Source organism: Mus caroli, unplaced genomic scaffold (genome assembly GCF_978045245.1).
Source record: "Mus caroli unplaced genomic scaffold, Mus_caroli_1 scaffold_20, whole genome shotgun sequence".
Taxonomy (NCBI): Eukaryota; Metazoa; Chordata; class Mammalia; order Rodentia; family Muridae; genus Mus; species Mus caroli.
Genome location: NW_028227275.1, coordinates 43,996,673 through 44,013,508, shown reverse-complemented (window position 1 = coordinate 44,013,508; position 16,836 = coordinate 43,996,673). Strand labels below are relative to the sequence as shown.

Sequence of the window (16,836 nt, the reverse complement as noted above, 5' to 3'; positions counted from 1 at the left end):
CGGTGACCGCGCAGTGGCATGGCAGCAAGCAGCAGGCATTGGCGACAGGAGCAGGAAGCTTAAAGTTCACATCTTGAACCATAAGCAGGAAACAGAAAGAGCTTACTAGAAATAGGCAGAGACTTTGAATCTCAAAACCTGTCCCTGACACCATACTTTTCCCAGAAAGTCTCTGCCACCATATACCTCCCCCAAAATGTTACCAACTGGGGACAAAGTGGTCAAATGCCCAAGAGTATAGGGGACATTTCTCATTCAAGCCACAATGAAAAGTATAAAATCTGGAAAGAGATGGACAAGAATAGGATCAAGTATGGCCTCAGCCTAACCCAGATTTTCCATTTTGGTTTTGGTTTTGGTTGTGTGTGTGTGTGTGTGTGTGTGTGTACATGTGTTTCTAACAGTGTTAGTTAATATATTGTTGCTTAGAGTATAGTCAATTTGGCAGGCAGCCAGCCATCACCCAGGAGAAACTTAAGTTAATGTATCTTGTGATGCAATCCCCTTACTTGTGTGTGTGTGTGTAGGGGGGTGCTTTGCCTCTGATAGTGGAGCTCTACTGATTTTTTCTTAACCAACAGAGGAGTTGTGTATCCACCATTCTGTTTTGTAGTGCGTGCTGACTGATAACCTCAGCAGAACGCTCCGAGCTTACTGGAAATTGGCTACAGAAGCACAGGTGTGTGAACACCCTGTGACTAAAGTCAATGTTTACCGAGGATCATCTGTGTTTGTTCCCATACCTATTCAGAGCAGTTAATATAATTACATGATTTTGTGTAAACTGGTAGAATAGATTAATGCTTTGGAGAGACGCTGAAATGAAGAGATATCTGTTTGGAGGCAAAAAGTGTCCTGCTAGGGAAGTGGGGTGGGGCTCTGCATTTCAATTTTGTCTCATGCCTGCTCTTATCCCGAATTAATGAATGTGATTAGAAACAGAGACCTTTGTCTGCTGTGTGTGATTCCTACAAGAGCTACCAATACTCGTAAATGCTCATAAGGGTTTTGCTTTGAAACAAAATATAAATGGATGCATAACTTTACTTTTGAGTTTGAGTGCAATTGCTGTTTCAGTTTCTTATGGAGCATTTCTTTTAAGATCAATTTTTCCTTCCAAACCAAATGTTTAATTAATTAGTTAACCTGCATAGAGGCCAGAAGAGGCCTTTAGATCCTCTAGAACTGGAGTGACTCTGTGTGGGTACTCTGGAAAATAAGTCAGTTTTCTTAACCACTGAACCATCTCTCCAATCCCTAAAATCCAATTTTTGAGTTGAGCAATTGCTTATCCAAATCGTGACTGCTAATACCAATCAGAATAAGCAGCAAATAGAAACCTTCCATTCTAAAGCTCCCATTTTTAAAGAATCAAGGAAAACACAACTGAAGATTTTACTGTCTTGTGGGCTATTTCTTTAGCAGATTGAGAACTTAAGGCCCAGGGAGGAGGAGGCTCATCAAACCATTCTCAAATGTTATCTTCAGACCCACATATCAGGTTTAGGAGCTTGCTAGACAGAGCAGCAACAGACTACTCACTCAAGCTCTATGGACACAGGTCCAGGATCCTGTATGTGTTTCCAGGAACCCTCATGTGATTTTCATGCAGCTACATCATTGGCAGGGAACACAGGAAGGTGGTGCCTGGGGAAGAACCCAGGTCTTTAGCCAATTCATTTGCTAAAGGCTTCTCCTCTCTACCTGAGAGTTCTTTATAATCAGAAACTCTACAACTCATGTAATTTAAACAAAGCTTTCAAAAAATGCCACATAGTGAAAGACGCTTTCTGACATACATAAGATAAAATTATTATTCTATTCTCTAAACTGACCCTGAGGTTTGCTGAGTTCGACTGGTCTAAGGAGCAGAGCCTTACACGGGTACTGATGGGTACTATAGTCATGGCTGCCCTCGCTGCTGCAGTTACCCAGTACGTCAGAGAGCTGTGTGAGCAAGCATGTGTCAAACCACTTACATAGCATCATTTTATGTTATAAGCAGGCCATTAGTTCAGTTTCCCAATGAAGGTGCTGTAGATTAGCCCAATCAAGTAGCATGCCTAAAGTCACACTGAGCCAGGATTTGAACACTGAACTGTCAATTCCCAACTTTTTTTTTTTTTGCATGTGTATGCATAGTGTGTCATGTTCATGCTAACATGCAAACAAGAACAGCAGAAGTAGAAACTATGTCAAGATGGTACATGTTGAAAATTATTCTTTTTGTATCAATGAGATTACTGTCCATCCCCCCACCAGCATTGAGAATAATAGAGGAGAAACTCTAAAATAGATTCCAGCTTTTCATTTAAATTTTATGGGATCTGCTCTCTGCTTCTTTTTGCTTTTGGGTGTTGTTTTGTTGTACAGTTTCCTGGATCATTCTGAGACATAGTCAGGGTTGAGAACTAGTGATATGAACATATAGGTTTAAATAAGAATCCAGGCCCAGAAATGAGTTCTGCCAAAACTCATTTTTCTTTGTAGCCTCAGTTACCAGGTTAGAATGCTAGCTGCCCACAGGACACTTGCAAGGCCTTGGGCATGATGCAGGATATGTTCCCTCGATAGCAACCATGTTTCAGGTTAACTGGGGTCAAAAGATAGGTTTGCAGGTTTGAGGGAATCTTAAATATAAAGTGTAGTCTTTTAAAAATGTCCTACCTGGGCTTTGGAGGTAGTTCCATTTGTAAGCATGGGACCTGAGTTAAGCCTCCAGAACTGAACCCATCCCTTGCTGCTCTTCTGGGGACCTGGGTTTGGCTGATAACAACCATGTTAGTCAACTCATCACAACCTATGACTCTCTTAGAGCAAATGGAGACCACCAGAGAAAGCCACAATGCAGAGGTCACTGGATCATAGGATACCTACCGTAACACATACATCTATATCCTAGCTCCTACCTCTGTAGGAAACATGCTAGAAGAGGGGTTGGAAAGATTGTAAGAGCCAGAATACCAGGAAGTCTGCTGTGAGGCAGGCTGTCCTAGAAATGGTTGCACAAATAAGAGTGTCCCAATGCAGAAGGGGACCAATGTAAAAATTTCCAGGGATCCTACCCTAGATAAATAACTAGAGGCAACATGTAACCTCTTGGGAAGGAAAATTAGCCTGTCCCTAGAAGCATGGGCTCCCTTATTGGTTGTCTAAGGCAGAGTGGACCTGTATACACTGTCCTAGTCAGGGTTTCTATTCCTGCATAAACATCATGACCAAGAAGCAAATTGGGGAGGAAAGGGTTTATTCAGCTTACTCTCCTACATTGCTGTTCATCACCAAAGGAAGTCAGGACTGGAGACTGGAACTCAAGCAGGTCAGGAAGCAGGAGCTGATACAGAGACCATGGAGGGATGTTACTTACTGGCTTGCCTCTCCTAGTTTGCTCAGCTTGCTTTCTTATAGAATCCAAGACTACCAGCCCAGGGATGGCACCACCCACAAGGGACCCTCCACCCTTGATCATTAATTGAGAAAATGCCTTACAGGTGGATGTCATGGAGGCATTTCCTCAAGGGAGGCTCCTTTCTCTGTGATAACTCCAGCTGTGTCAAGTTGACACATAAAATCAGCCAGTTCATATACAAGCAACAAAAACAGACTAAGCAGGTTGTATTTATGTATTTGTGCATACACTTGAGAGGAGGGGGCAGGAGGCAGGGAGAAAGTGATATAATTCTATTTCAATTAAAAACATATTAAAAGCCGGGCGTGGTGGCACACGCCTTTAATCCCAGCACTCGGGAGGCAGAGACAGGTGGATTTCTGAGTTCGAGGCCAGCCTGGTCTACAAAATGAGCTCCAGGACAGCCAGGGCTATACAGAGAAACCCTGTCTCGAAAAACCAAAAAAAAAAAAAAAAAATACATATTAAAAACAAGTCCTTTAAAATATGCATTAGCAGGTGAGGTACACACACCAGAAAAGAAAGAACGAATGAATGAGGAGCCCAGAGCCTCTGTTTGTCTATTTTTTTTTTCCACAATGGTGGCAAAATTGCTCTCCTCTCAAGATGGTATGGATCTTGGGCATAAAACAGCATTCCACACTTTTAGGCCAACCAAAAGGGAAATATTTAACTTTCCTTTCCTATGATTTGGTTTAGTCAGCTAACCATTGGTCTAGCTTGCCTAGGGCTCCGTATGTGTTGAGATGGGAAGCAATCATGAGTAACTGTTTACTGCTCCATGATTTCCTTCTCCTTCTTTTAGTAAGTTCACAGCTTACTGAAGGTTTACCTTTAACCTTGCGATTACCTACAAGCAGTCTGTGGACTTCTGATCATTTTCTGTAAGGCAATGATGGTTTATTTTTAATCTAGCAATGGAAGGCCAGCCCTTGACAATGAGTTACAAACCACTTGTCCATTTACCTTTATAGTGCTGGAAATCTGTCTCCCTCTAACGGGTTTCCCTTCACCCAGCCAGGATGCTTGTCTTGGAGGAAGCTAACATACTTATACATTGATTTCTTTATTAGTAAATGTTTAATATAATCAAGTGTTTCAAATCAAATATTTCATACAATTAAAAGCATATCAATAAATATTTCATGTAAATATGAAATATTTACATATTTCAAATGATGCCTGGGAGTTGTTGGCTGCAGGAGGTTTTTTCTTTCTCTGACTTCCTGCTTGGCATCCTCCAACACTAAAGCCTATAGAAGTTTGACAGCCATTTGTCCAAAAATTTCATAAATCCATTGTTTTTAATAGCTGAGTAGTATTCCATCATGTAAACCTACCACACTTTCTGTATCCATCCTTCTGTTGAGGGACATCTGGGTTCTTTCCAGCTTCTGGCTATTATAAATAAGGCTGCTATGAACATAGTGGAGCATGTGTCCTTATTACCAGTTGGAACATCTTCTGGGTATATGCCCAGGAGAGGTATTGCTGGATCTTCTGGTAGTATTATGACTAATTTTCTGAGGAACCTCCAGACTGACTTCCATAGTGGTTGCACAATCTTGCAATCCCACCAGCAGTAGAGGAGTGTTCCTCTTTCTCCACATCCTCTCCAGCACTTGCTGTCACCTGAATTTTTGATCTTAGCCATTCTGTCTGGTATGAGGTGGAATCTCAGGGTTGTTTTGATTTGCATTTCCCTGATGATTAAGGATGTTGAACATTTTTTCAGGTGCTTCTCATCATCCTTAGTGAGTTAACCCAATCACAAAAGAAGTCATTAGATATGCACTCACTGATAAGTGGATATTAGACTGGAAACATAGAACACCCAAGATATAATTTGCAAAACACAAGAAAATCAAGAAGAGGGAAGACCAATGGGTGGATACTTCATTCCTCCTTAGAATAGGGAACAAAATACCCATGAAAGAAGTTACAGAGACAAAAAGATGGACTATCCAGAGAATACCTCGCCCAGGGATACACCCAACAATCAGCCACCAAACCCAGACACTATTGCATATGCCAGAAAGATTTTGCTGAAGGGACCCTGTTATATCTGTCTCATATGAAGCTATGCCAGCGTCTGGCAAATACAGAAGTGGGTGCTCACAGTCATCTATAAAATGGAACACAGGGCCCCCAATGGAGAAGCTAGAAAAAGCACCCAAGGAGATGAAGGGGTCTTCAACCCTATAGGGGGAACAATAATATGAACTAACCAGTACCCCCATATCTTGTATCTTTAGCTGCATATGTAGCCGAAGATGACCTAGTCGGCCATCACTGGGAAGAGAGGCCCTTTGGTATTGCAAACTTTATATGCCCCAGTATAGGGGAAGGCCAGGGCCAAGAAGTGGGAGTGGGTGGGTAGGGGAGCAGGGCAGAGGGGGGCATAGGGAAATTTCAGGAGAGCATTTGAAATGTATATAAAGAAAATATCTAATAAAAGTATCATTAAAAAAAAAAAAGAAGTTTGACAGCTGTGCTAGAGATTTGACTGCCTAAGAATTACATCAACTGAAAAGACATCAGGAAGGTTTTAGCTTCTTTTTTTTTTTCTTTGTATTATACTGCATATTTTTTATTTAAGTAGAACTCTCATTTTCTAAGCTTAATACTCTTGTGGGTTTGCTTTGTTACTCCTCTTGAGTGTGATACCCCATGGCGACAAAGCGACTAAGTCACCTCACCTCACCAAATTCACATTTCTAAGCATCCTCGTGCTCTCGCTGTGTCTAGATTGGTTGTCTGGGGGATCACACAGAAATATGAAGTGTGTGCATGTTTGGAAATGGGGATGCCTCCAGAAAATGAGCCTCATTCACAAATTCCACGGAACTGATGCCTCTTCTGTGGGTGGTGGTCTTTGCAACTCACAGTCATTTGACTCCGCAGATGAGGGACCCAATCCACATGGGAACAGAGTTGTTTTACCAGACTTTTCAGACTCGAGACCAAAAGGGAGCAGGTGCTGACTAAATTCACAAGGACTGTGCTGGCTTGCTGGAGCTACCCATGTCCCATCCCGTGAAGGATGGCCATGGTAATGCAGAATGTCCCCATACTCCTGGACACCCTTGCCTTTCTCGTCATCAGTGCATCTAGGACTTCTTTTCAAATGTTCCTTAGATAGCCTTTATCATCTGACTTAAGCCTCTCAGAGGTAACTCCTGTGACTTGAGGCCAAGAGAGTCAGAGCGCTGTGAGTGAAACTCCTAAAGGAAACCTCTTCCAGTCCCCTGACACATACATGCTTGTGAGCGCACACAGACACACAGACAACATACACATGCATACATATGCACACGTACACATACCGCCAAGGGAAAGTACAACCACAAAGCCTAGAGTTTGTTGCTTTCTGGAGGGGGGGTTTGGTAATTAGCTTATATTGCAACAAATGGCGAACACAGACTGTTGCCTCTGCGTGTGTGCTCCAAGATTGGTGCTTACCCTATTATTTTCCAATTTAGAGATGGCACCAAGTTTATCAGGGAGCAAATGGAACCCAGCAAAAGCATATCTAAGTGTGGTAAGAGGTGTGTGTCTTGATGGGTAGATATTTTAGACTTCAAAAATAATTAATTACTTCCACTGGGTTGTTAGCAAAGGGACATAGCATACCCCCCACTCCCACCCCTTGCACTTGGTGATGCTTGGATATTTTTAGCAAATGAGTTGTCAGCAGAAAGGCTTCATTAGACCCATCAGGATATCTGCCCATGAAGAACGAATCCCAAACTGTACTAACAGTTTCCTTGAACCCAAATGATGAAGCACCTCTGACAAGAGCCATATTGTGCTCCCCATGTGAGGAACAAGAGGAACAAAAGAGACAGTTTGATATTCATTTGGTCAGGTTAATATTGACATAGCTCAGATGCATCCGATGTGTGTGTGCATCGCACATGTGCGGAAGTGCGCTGGAGATCGTGTGGTAGCTTCCGGAAGGCAGAATAAAGAACCTTTATGGAGTGAGATATTCTGCTTTACTGAAATGATCTTCTAGATCATTTGTTATTTTTATGAAAGGAAATAAATAAAGCCAGAAGAGTTCAGGCTTATGCTCAAACCCAACCAACAGGGAATATTTTTACATCTATAGCACAGCCATGCAAATGACATATTACTATTACTTTTATTTGGTAGTTCAACTATTGTCCAGGTTCTATGATTTCAAAATAGAAAGCATGCCCAGTGAGTGGTTTTCCTTTGACATATATTTCCCGATTGTCTGTTCCCTCGTAAGCATGCATGAACAAGAAGGGTCCTGAGTAAAAACCACATAGCCCTTCTTCTGTGTCTTTAAATGGCATGCTAGAGCAGAAAGCTTGGATGCTTGTTGATAGTGTCCTTAAATAAAATGTGCATTAGCTGGATGTGGTGTTATATGTCTGTATTACTAGCACTTGGGAGCAAGAGAGAGACAGGAAGATTCATAGTTTATACTCATTATCAACTAGATAGTGAGTTTGAGGGCAGCCTGGGTTGCATGAGACCTTGAAAGGAAGAGAGAGACAGAGAGAAAGGAGAAGGAGGAGGAGAAGTAGGAAGAGGAAGAGACGTAAGGAATGAAGGAAGAAAACGAGGGAGAAAAGAAAGGAGGGCAAGGGAGGGGAAGAGAATACAAATATAGTGTGAGCTAGTCAATGGAATGATGGCTGTCTCCAGCAGGTTGGGAGTCCTCGGTCTCCTACTGACTGTCTGAGTCAACAGAGGGATGGTTTTCCATGAAGTAATTTTTTCAAGCATCTCTTTCCAGGTCACCTCTCACTGAGGCCACATCAGTACCTCTGTAAGCTAGAGACAGCAAAGAGGAAACAGATCCTTTGCTCACTCCAGAGGTGGCCAGAAACCAGCTGGAAAAGCTCCTAACTTATACCTGAGCTCTGAGGTAGCGAATTACCCCTCAGCCTACTCTTCTCGTCTTCCCCCTCCCCTCCTCTTCCTCTTCTGCCTCTTTCCCTTCTCCTTCCCTCCCTCCCACCCCTTGCTCCTGTCTTTCATGGCTCATCACATAAGACTAGGTATTTTCAGTTTTTAGTGAATACACAATCTCTCTGTGTGTCCTTGCATCCTTCAGTTTAAGTGAGGGCCTTACAAGAGTCATTGAAAAAAATAAAAAATAAACAAAAATAAAACAAATTAAAAAAAAAAGTCATTGCATGGCAGACCATTAGGTCTGCCCTTCATAGATGCCTACGTGCCTGACTTAATCAAACACTTGCCAACTGCTGACATCTCTTGACAGTTGTGTCTTAACCAGAGGAGGCTGCTGCCATGGGCCTCTCCTGTTACGATGCCCACTTGGTTAGAAAACAGAAGCAAAAGGCAGCTCTATTTACTCTCTTGCCTCTATAAATCCCAATTTCTTGTTCCTGTGGGCTGTTAAGCAGACAAGAAGCAGTGTTGGGAGTTTGTTTGGGTGTATCCAGTCTAGTTTTAATAGGCCCAGGAAAGTCCTTTAGCTACTAGGATGCCTTGGTGGCCTTTTAAAAATAAAAAACCAAAAACAATAGTGTATGAAAAAATAGTATCTAGGAAAAGTATAAAAAATGTCTTTGTTTAGCAATTAAAAATGTATGTAAAAATAGAATAAATAAGATTTTAATTTATGCATTTTGTGTTCTCATAAATCATTTTCCTGTCAAGATGATCAGACTTATTATTGCTGAATACTTTAAACATCACAATAGAAACGTGGTGGCATAAATCATGAAGCTTTCATTTAGGACATTTGTAGCCATACCTCAGCATTTTTCTTATATCTTGATTAAAAACGAAAATAGCCCTCAGTCTAGAAATAAATCCACATGGAGTGAGTCTAAATGTCAAAGTCGACACCTCGATTTCAGGAACTCAGCAGTCCGTGCCACCCACTGAGCTTGCAGAACTTAAAGGCTGTCAAACTCTGCATTTAAGACTTTCTATTCAAACTACAGCCATACACGCTTGCTTTAATCTCAGTAATGCTTTATTTACAAGCATTCTACCTACAAATGATAGCCACTTACTCAGTTTTTCTTCATTTCCTGCCAGAAGTGAATAATACAGATGTAACAGATCTGGGAACACCTTGTCAGTAATATTACAGCATTTCATTTAATAATATCTTTAATCAATCTACTTCATGTTAGTTTGTATGGGAGACAACTACTTTGGGTTAGAAGTGTGATCTAAAACGCTGGTCCTCCATGGAATAAATTAGCATCAGGAGAAACGTTCACTAAAGGCCATTGATGATGAAGGGGCTCTATCCATGGAAATTTGAGTGAAGGGATGAACAATTACTTCATGTTTCTCTGTGCTTTAAAGGATGTTTGCAGACTGACAGACAGAAGCTCATCTGCTCTACCAGGAGTGAAGGGTGAAGAGTCTGTTACTGAAATAGACACTGCCTTGCCTAGAGGTTTTACATTTTATATTATGTCACTGTCAAGCCAACCTTGCTCAGATTTGGCTTTACCATTTTCTGCATCATCTGGATTGTAAGATTTTACATGTACATTCTTTAATTGACTCAGTGTGGTCATTGGAAAGTTTGGGTGGTATGAAGGATATAAAGGGAAGAATCATTCTACAAACAGGGAGTCCTACATACAGAATCTCACAAAATGTTTTCTATGGTTGGATGGAATCCACAAACCCTTGAGAGTAAGCCTCTTGATAGTTTAATGACCAGGAAAAGGAAGGGAACCTATTTGTCTAACGCTGTGTCTAGGGTGCCTGGCTGGCTTTCCATATGCTTAGTTCTCACTGTCCTCCTAGGCAGCAGGGGCTGACAGCTGAGCTATCAGAGATGGAGCGACACTCACTGAAGTAGTGCGTGCCAGAGCCAGGATACCTAGTGGATGTCAAAGGCTTGGCTAGAAAACTTTAGAGGACATGCTCTAAAATGGAGACATGCAAAGATATTTGACTGCTCTTGACAATGTAGTTAGTATCAGTGTGTCTTAGTACTCATTGCAAATGAGAATTCTTAATTAAATTTTTATTTATTGGGGGGAGACAGGGATGTGTGCCATGGGGTATCTGTGGAGGTCAGAAGTCAGAGGACAACATCATGTGGGTCCCAGGTCATCAGGCTTGGTAAGAAGACCCTTAACCCACCAAGTCATTTCACCAGCCCTGCAAGAGATTTTATATCAAAGAAATATTAAATTTTATAGTAAAATGTTATTCAATTTTATACCATATAGAAATTGGACCACACTTAACCTGTTTTGAGGATTTTCTGTGTTACTAACTACTTTTTGATTTTTTTTACAATAGTGTATTATTCATTTATTTTACTGGTGCATAACTTATTGATAATTTCTCAGTTGTTGACCATACTGATTTTCCTTTTGAGTACTAGTGTTTAAGGTAATAAGCCCATGAATATTTTTGTCCATGAACGTTGTATGCATGTAAAGTCTTTCTTTATGCTCCTTTGCTAAAATACATATGTGAATACCCATTTGGAAATATTTATCAATGACAGAAAAAAGAGCAAAGATTTTACTATTAAATTTACTAAATATTTGTATTAAAGTTGTAAATTATCCTCTATGTTTTCCAACTTTTTCTGCTGGTACATCTAATCTTAACTGTTTTATTTAAACTCTTATACTCAAGGATACTAATTATTTCTTATAAAGGAAAATAAAATGATGGTAAATAATAATAACAGCATCGGGGGACAGTGGGTTCTAAATAGGAAAGTGCTATTATTTGATTTACATTTTAATTATTCATTCATTTATTTATTTGTGGAGAACAACTTGTTTGTTGTTTCCTTCTACCCAGGGGTCCAACTCAAGTTGCCAAATATCTTTATGTCCAGAAAATCTTTCGGGTCTGATTTATATTTTTAAAAGCCATTCTTGATGTTGTGTGAACTGTTCAGAGAGAGAGAAAAGACCCTGGGATACTAGCTGGGATGTTGGCACCCATATTTAGGCAAGAGATGGTGGTGGCTAGGGCTGGAGAGACAGATGATTTGATGATTAAGAACACATCTATTGTTCTAGAGGAGCTAAGTTTAAATCCCAGCAACCATACTGGGTGACTCTAACCACCTGCAATTCTAGTTCTAGGAGACCCGATGCTTTTGGCCTCTGGCACCCATACTCATGTTCACAGAAATGCAAACAGACAGACAGGCAGACATGCTTCTGTGTGTGTGTGTGTGTGTGTGTGTGTGTGTGTGTGCATGCCTGCACATAATTAGAAAGAAAGAAAGAAAGAAAGAAAGAAAGAAAGAAAGAAAGAAAGAAAGAAAGAAAGAAAGGAAGGAAGGAAGGAAGGAAGGAAGGAAGGAAGGAAGGAAGGAAGAAAGAGAGAAAGAAAGAAAGAAAGGAAGGAAGAAAGAAAGAAAGAAAGAAAGAAAGAAAGAAAGAAAGAAAGAAAGAAAGAAAGAAAGAAAGAAAATGGTGGTGACTATATCTAAGACAGTGATCGCAATGGAGAAAAATTAAGAAGGGTTTGACTTGATTTATGTTTTAAGGTAAAGTTAACAGGATTTGCTGACAGATTATTCGAGGTATGAAGGGGAAAAATGCCAGAATAATTCCTAGCTGTTTGGCTTGAGTAACTGTCATGAAGGGGCAGGGCAGGACGCGCTCAGGTCATCTTGTGTTTGGGAGGCTGGTAGGACATTCCCATGCAGAGTCCAGGTGGATGAACTGGTGAGAGATACTCACTGGAAAGTAGGAAGTGTTAAAGCCACGCACCTCTGAATGTGAGCGCCAAGGAGAGTGGGTACCTAGAAGACAGTGCAATTGCGGGACTCTGTGTTGGGGCAGTGAGCATTTAGCAGGGCCATGAGGAAGAGGGATCAGCAAAGATGACCAAAGAAGACTGGTCAGTGAGTGAGGAGAGAACAAGGAGAGCGAGAGCATGAGGTGAGGAAAGAAAAGCAATCTGAAGAGGAGCAGGGTCAGCCTGGTCAGAACTGCAGGTAAAGTCCAGTGGGGTGAGAACAAGGATGCATCCAATTGGACATGTCAGAGTGACTGGCACTTTAGAGAAGAGCAATTTGAGCAAAAAGATGGGTCTCAATGCCAAACAAGGGAGACTAAAAGGACAATAGAAGGTGAGAGTGTATTCAGGGCAGTGCTGTTTCTATCCTGGGAAATGCCATCTTTAACTGCTCAGATGTTCTTAAGACATTACTTAGATCACGTTTGCTTGGTGCAATGCATGGCACTGCCAGCATTTAGCTTCAACACTGAATTTTATTTTATTTTATTTTATTTTATTTTATTTTATTTTATTTTATTTTATTTTTTAGAAAAATGTGGTACCATTTCCTGATAATCCCTTTCTCTCTGCGTGGTGGTTGTTGAATTATTGCTACTTAATTTTAGAAACTAGTTTATTCATTGTATGTTATGTGCGTGTGTTTTGCTTACATTTACGTTTGTGCACCAGGTTCATGCTTGGTACCCAAGAAGGTCAGAAGAGGGTATCTGATGCCTAGGCACTGGAATTATGAATGGTTGTGAACTACCATGTGGGTGCTGAGAACTGAACCTGGGTTCTAGGCAAGAGCAGCAAGTGCTCTTAACCAGTGAGCCCTGTCTCTAGCCTTCAGTACTGATTTTTTTTTTTAAGTAATTTAGTAAGAACTAAAAGGGTATTTTTGGATAATGGAATTTTCCACTGAATTTGACTGTGTATTTCCAGTGACAAATACAATAAACCTACCAGACAGGTACTCTCACAATCTGAGGGCATGTGGAGTCAAATTGTTTCTGCTTCTCTGCCCTGGGGTTATCATCGACAACGGTGTCATCATCACCTTTATTATCATCTTATTGTAGGGTTCTTCGGATCTCTAAATTAGCTTTCAGCTAGAAAATAACAGTCTTCTTTTTCTCTCTGCCTTTCTAGATTTTTCTAATTCCAAAGCTAGGGATTATTCAAGCAAACATTTTTACAACCTTCTAAATGCTTGATGATTGAATCTTTAGAACTATGGGCACTAATGGCAAGCAATTGCCATTTTCCCTGCTTTGGTTGGTCAGTTCCCAGTTCTCAGTAAATTCCTAAATTCTAGTAAGGTTCAGAAATGTAGACAGTGTGTGTGTGTGTGTGTGTGTGTGTGTGTGTGTGTGTGTGTGTGTGTGTATTCCTGGAGTTGAATGGTAAATTACAAAAGAAAGCATCTCTTTATTTTTCAACTAAGTGGGAAACACATATGCATGTATATAATTTAACTAAAAGTGGGAGAAACATTTTGCAGATATCTGAGCAGGTTAACAAATCGTATTTGTATACGTGTAACAAAAACAGTAATTTATCAGGTAGAAGGCAGATGGGGGAAATAAAATGGCAACCTGTGTCTACAGTGGGGCTCCGCTGATGATGAAGAGCTATTTACTCAAAGCCAGCTCTGCTCTCCAGCACCGTTCAGAGCCACTGCAGCACACGGCTCCCCATAGCTAGAAGACAAGAATAAATTATATGCTATGCAAACAGCACCCGCATAAAAGCAGAACCAACAGATTGTACTTCCCAGAGTCCTGAAGAGTCTCACTCATTCCCTTGTTTGACTATTTTAAATACGAAACTCTTGACAATGCTAGAACAGGATCCGTCTTGGACAAGCTCACTACAGGACATGGGGCATCAGTGTCGGGGTTACTATAAAACGCATCGGGGTTTGATAAGTATGCCAAAATAGTTCACTAATTTTTCTTTCAATCAGCACTTCATCTAATTCCATGGAATTTTGTTTGGACTCACATAGAAGTCCTAGACTGAAAGAATCACTTAAGGGAAAAGGTGAAAGGAAAGTTCTTGGATTTTGTCTGTAACCTAAAGTGTTTAGGATGCACAGCCCTGGGGGCTCTGTGGTGAGCTCAGTATAAGGCATTAGGTGTTGAGGTGTTACCCATCTCAGTCCCTGGAGAAGACTGGGAGTGGCGAGGACAGGTTTGGAGGAAAATACATTGACCGATCCCTTGCTAAAGCAGAGCTCATACGTGGATGCAGGGGCAGCTGCAGCTTCAGTGAGTCTGGAGTGTAGGTGAAACTACATTTCTAGCAAAAGGCCTGGTCTTCCCAGTGCTGATGGACAAGATGTGTCTGTCTGTGTAGCAAAAAAGAATCCAAAGAGTGTCCGATGTAGCCAACACTCTTGAATAGCAGAAGCCCACAGCTACAGCCTCTTTTGAATAATGCTCTTGAGTCTTACTATGCTCTGGTATGAGTCAAGTCAACCTTTGTTTGTTTGAGTGACACAAGGGGAGTGGTCACCAGTGCATGTAAACATTTCTTTGGAAGGCATGTCTCCCTTTTAAGAGTTTATGAATGTGTTAGGGGGTTCATATATGTAAAAATATTTGGAAAGGAAAATTGATATTGATAAGCTGTAAATAAGTGTCTTTCCTGCTTGCTTTCAGGATCAGCTCTGCTTTTGACCCACAGTGGCACAAAGTCCAACATTAAAGTTCTTGATTGATATCCAGTGATGCTTTGGAGTATCTTATCTCCTAAACACTTGTTATGCATCAGGGATAGTCTAATTCAGAGAACACGTACTCTAAATTCCTGAGGGTGAATTCATTCTCTAAAATCATCAACCTAACAGTTTCTGCGATGGCATTTGGATACCATGGGTGTTAGAAGTATGGGTACTAGAAATATACCTTCAGGATCACGTGATTCCAAAGGTTCTTGCATGTGAACATCACAAACTTCATTACCAAGTCAGCTGAATAGATACTTGGTATACATCAGTAATACATCCCGAGAGCTTTGTGATTCTTGCATGTAGTTCCTTGTACCCTAAAAGGAAAGCGATCTAGTAAAATGCCTAAGAAGAATAACTGCTATGAGAAACAAGTCATGGTGGCTCCCAACCTTAGTCCTAGCACTTAGGAGGCAGAGGCCAGCCTGGACTACGTAGTGAGTTCCATGATAGCCAGGGTTATGAAGAGAAACAAAGCAAAACAACCAAAACAAAACCAGACAGCCAAGCCTTATCAACACATGAAAGCCCCTACCCACCAAGGGTCTCTTACAGTCTTCATAAAGCTTGAGATTCCGTTCAGCAAAACTGCAGAACCTGTGTGTTTAATGGTGATTGTGGTAGCTGATAAGAAGTCTTAAGCAGCTATAATGTGCACATATGAACCTGGTGACAAATCTATAATTACACATACCTATTCAATCATTCACAGTGGTTATGATTGGTGGAATGGCAATCATGTTTTCTATGGTAAATACATCTGTATGGTTTTAATATTGTACCACAACATCCATAATTATAATTGCTGTTATAATGAAAATGCATAGAATTCTTTAAATCCCTTGAGTATACATCATGATGTTTTCCACTGATAGCATGATAAACTACCAGTTAATTGATTATACATGATAGGGGTGAAGAGGATGGCAGTGGTCATGGTGGTGGTGGTAGTGTGTGTGTGTGTGTGTGTGTGTGTGTGTGTGTGTGTACTGCAATTCCTCAGAATCTTGAGGGGATTGGTTCTGAGAGCCCTCTTTGAATACCCAAATCTATAGATATAGAAGTGTCTTCTGTAAAATGGCATCGAATTTATGTCTAACTCATGTATATCCTCCTGTATTCACCAAGTCATGATTAGATGACCTAAAATACCTAAAATTTACAGATAGTGGTTGTACTATTTAGGGGACAATAAGAACAAAACCTGTATGTGTTCAGTACAGATATATTTCTCCTAAACACATGTGATCTGATCAACTATTGTTTTAATCCACAGATGTAGAACTCATTAATTCAGTGGCTAGCTAGGTGTGTGTGTGTCTGGTTTGTATTGTGTAATTGTGTATCTGTTTGAATTGTGTGTTTATGTGTGTGTGCGTGCATGGGAGTGCATGCATGTGTATATGTGCATATGTGAGTATGGGTATGAGTGTGCATGCGAGTATGTGTGTGTATGTGTGTGCATGTGTATGAATGTGTGTGCTTGTGAGTGTGTGAGTGTGTTTTGTGACAGGAAGTATAGCACAGAATGATTTTGTTTATTTTTCTCCAGTCTGTTTACAAAGATTTCTTGAGCAACTAGTATATCAGTATTCAGATGTGAATGCCAGGGCTTATAATACCAGCTTCACTGTGCTTTTTGAAAGAAGAGAGAAAATTGTATGGGCAAGGTGGCACTCACTGAAACTGGTGTAGCTTGAGAAGTCAACACATTTCCTATAGGTGACTGAGCCACATTCTGGGAATGCCAGAGCCGCTCCTGCCCTCCACAGCTGCCACAAATAGCAAGGTTGACCCAATATTAAAACTGCTACAAAATTCTCCTGGACTTCTACACTGCAATAAAAAGTCCTCGGGAGCTGGAGCTACAGCCCAATTGGTAGAGTGTTCTGCTAACATACACAAAGCCCTGGGCTCAACCCACAGCTCCACATACACGAGACCCTGTCTCAAAAAAAAA

General features: G+C 40.9%; 1 protein-coding gene across 1 annotated transcript in view; it reads left to right on the top strand.

Moving 5' to 3' along the window:
• The window catches only part of Prune2 (prune homolog 2 with BCH domain), a 267,188-nt gene that overhangs the window by 140,992 nt on the left and 109,360 nt on the right, over window positions 1–16,836 (top strand). The gene's annotated exons all lie outside the window — the stretch shown is intronic.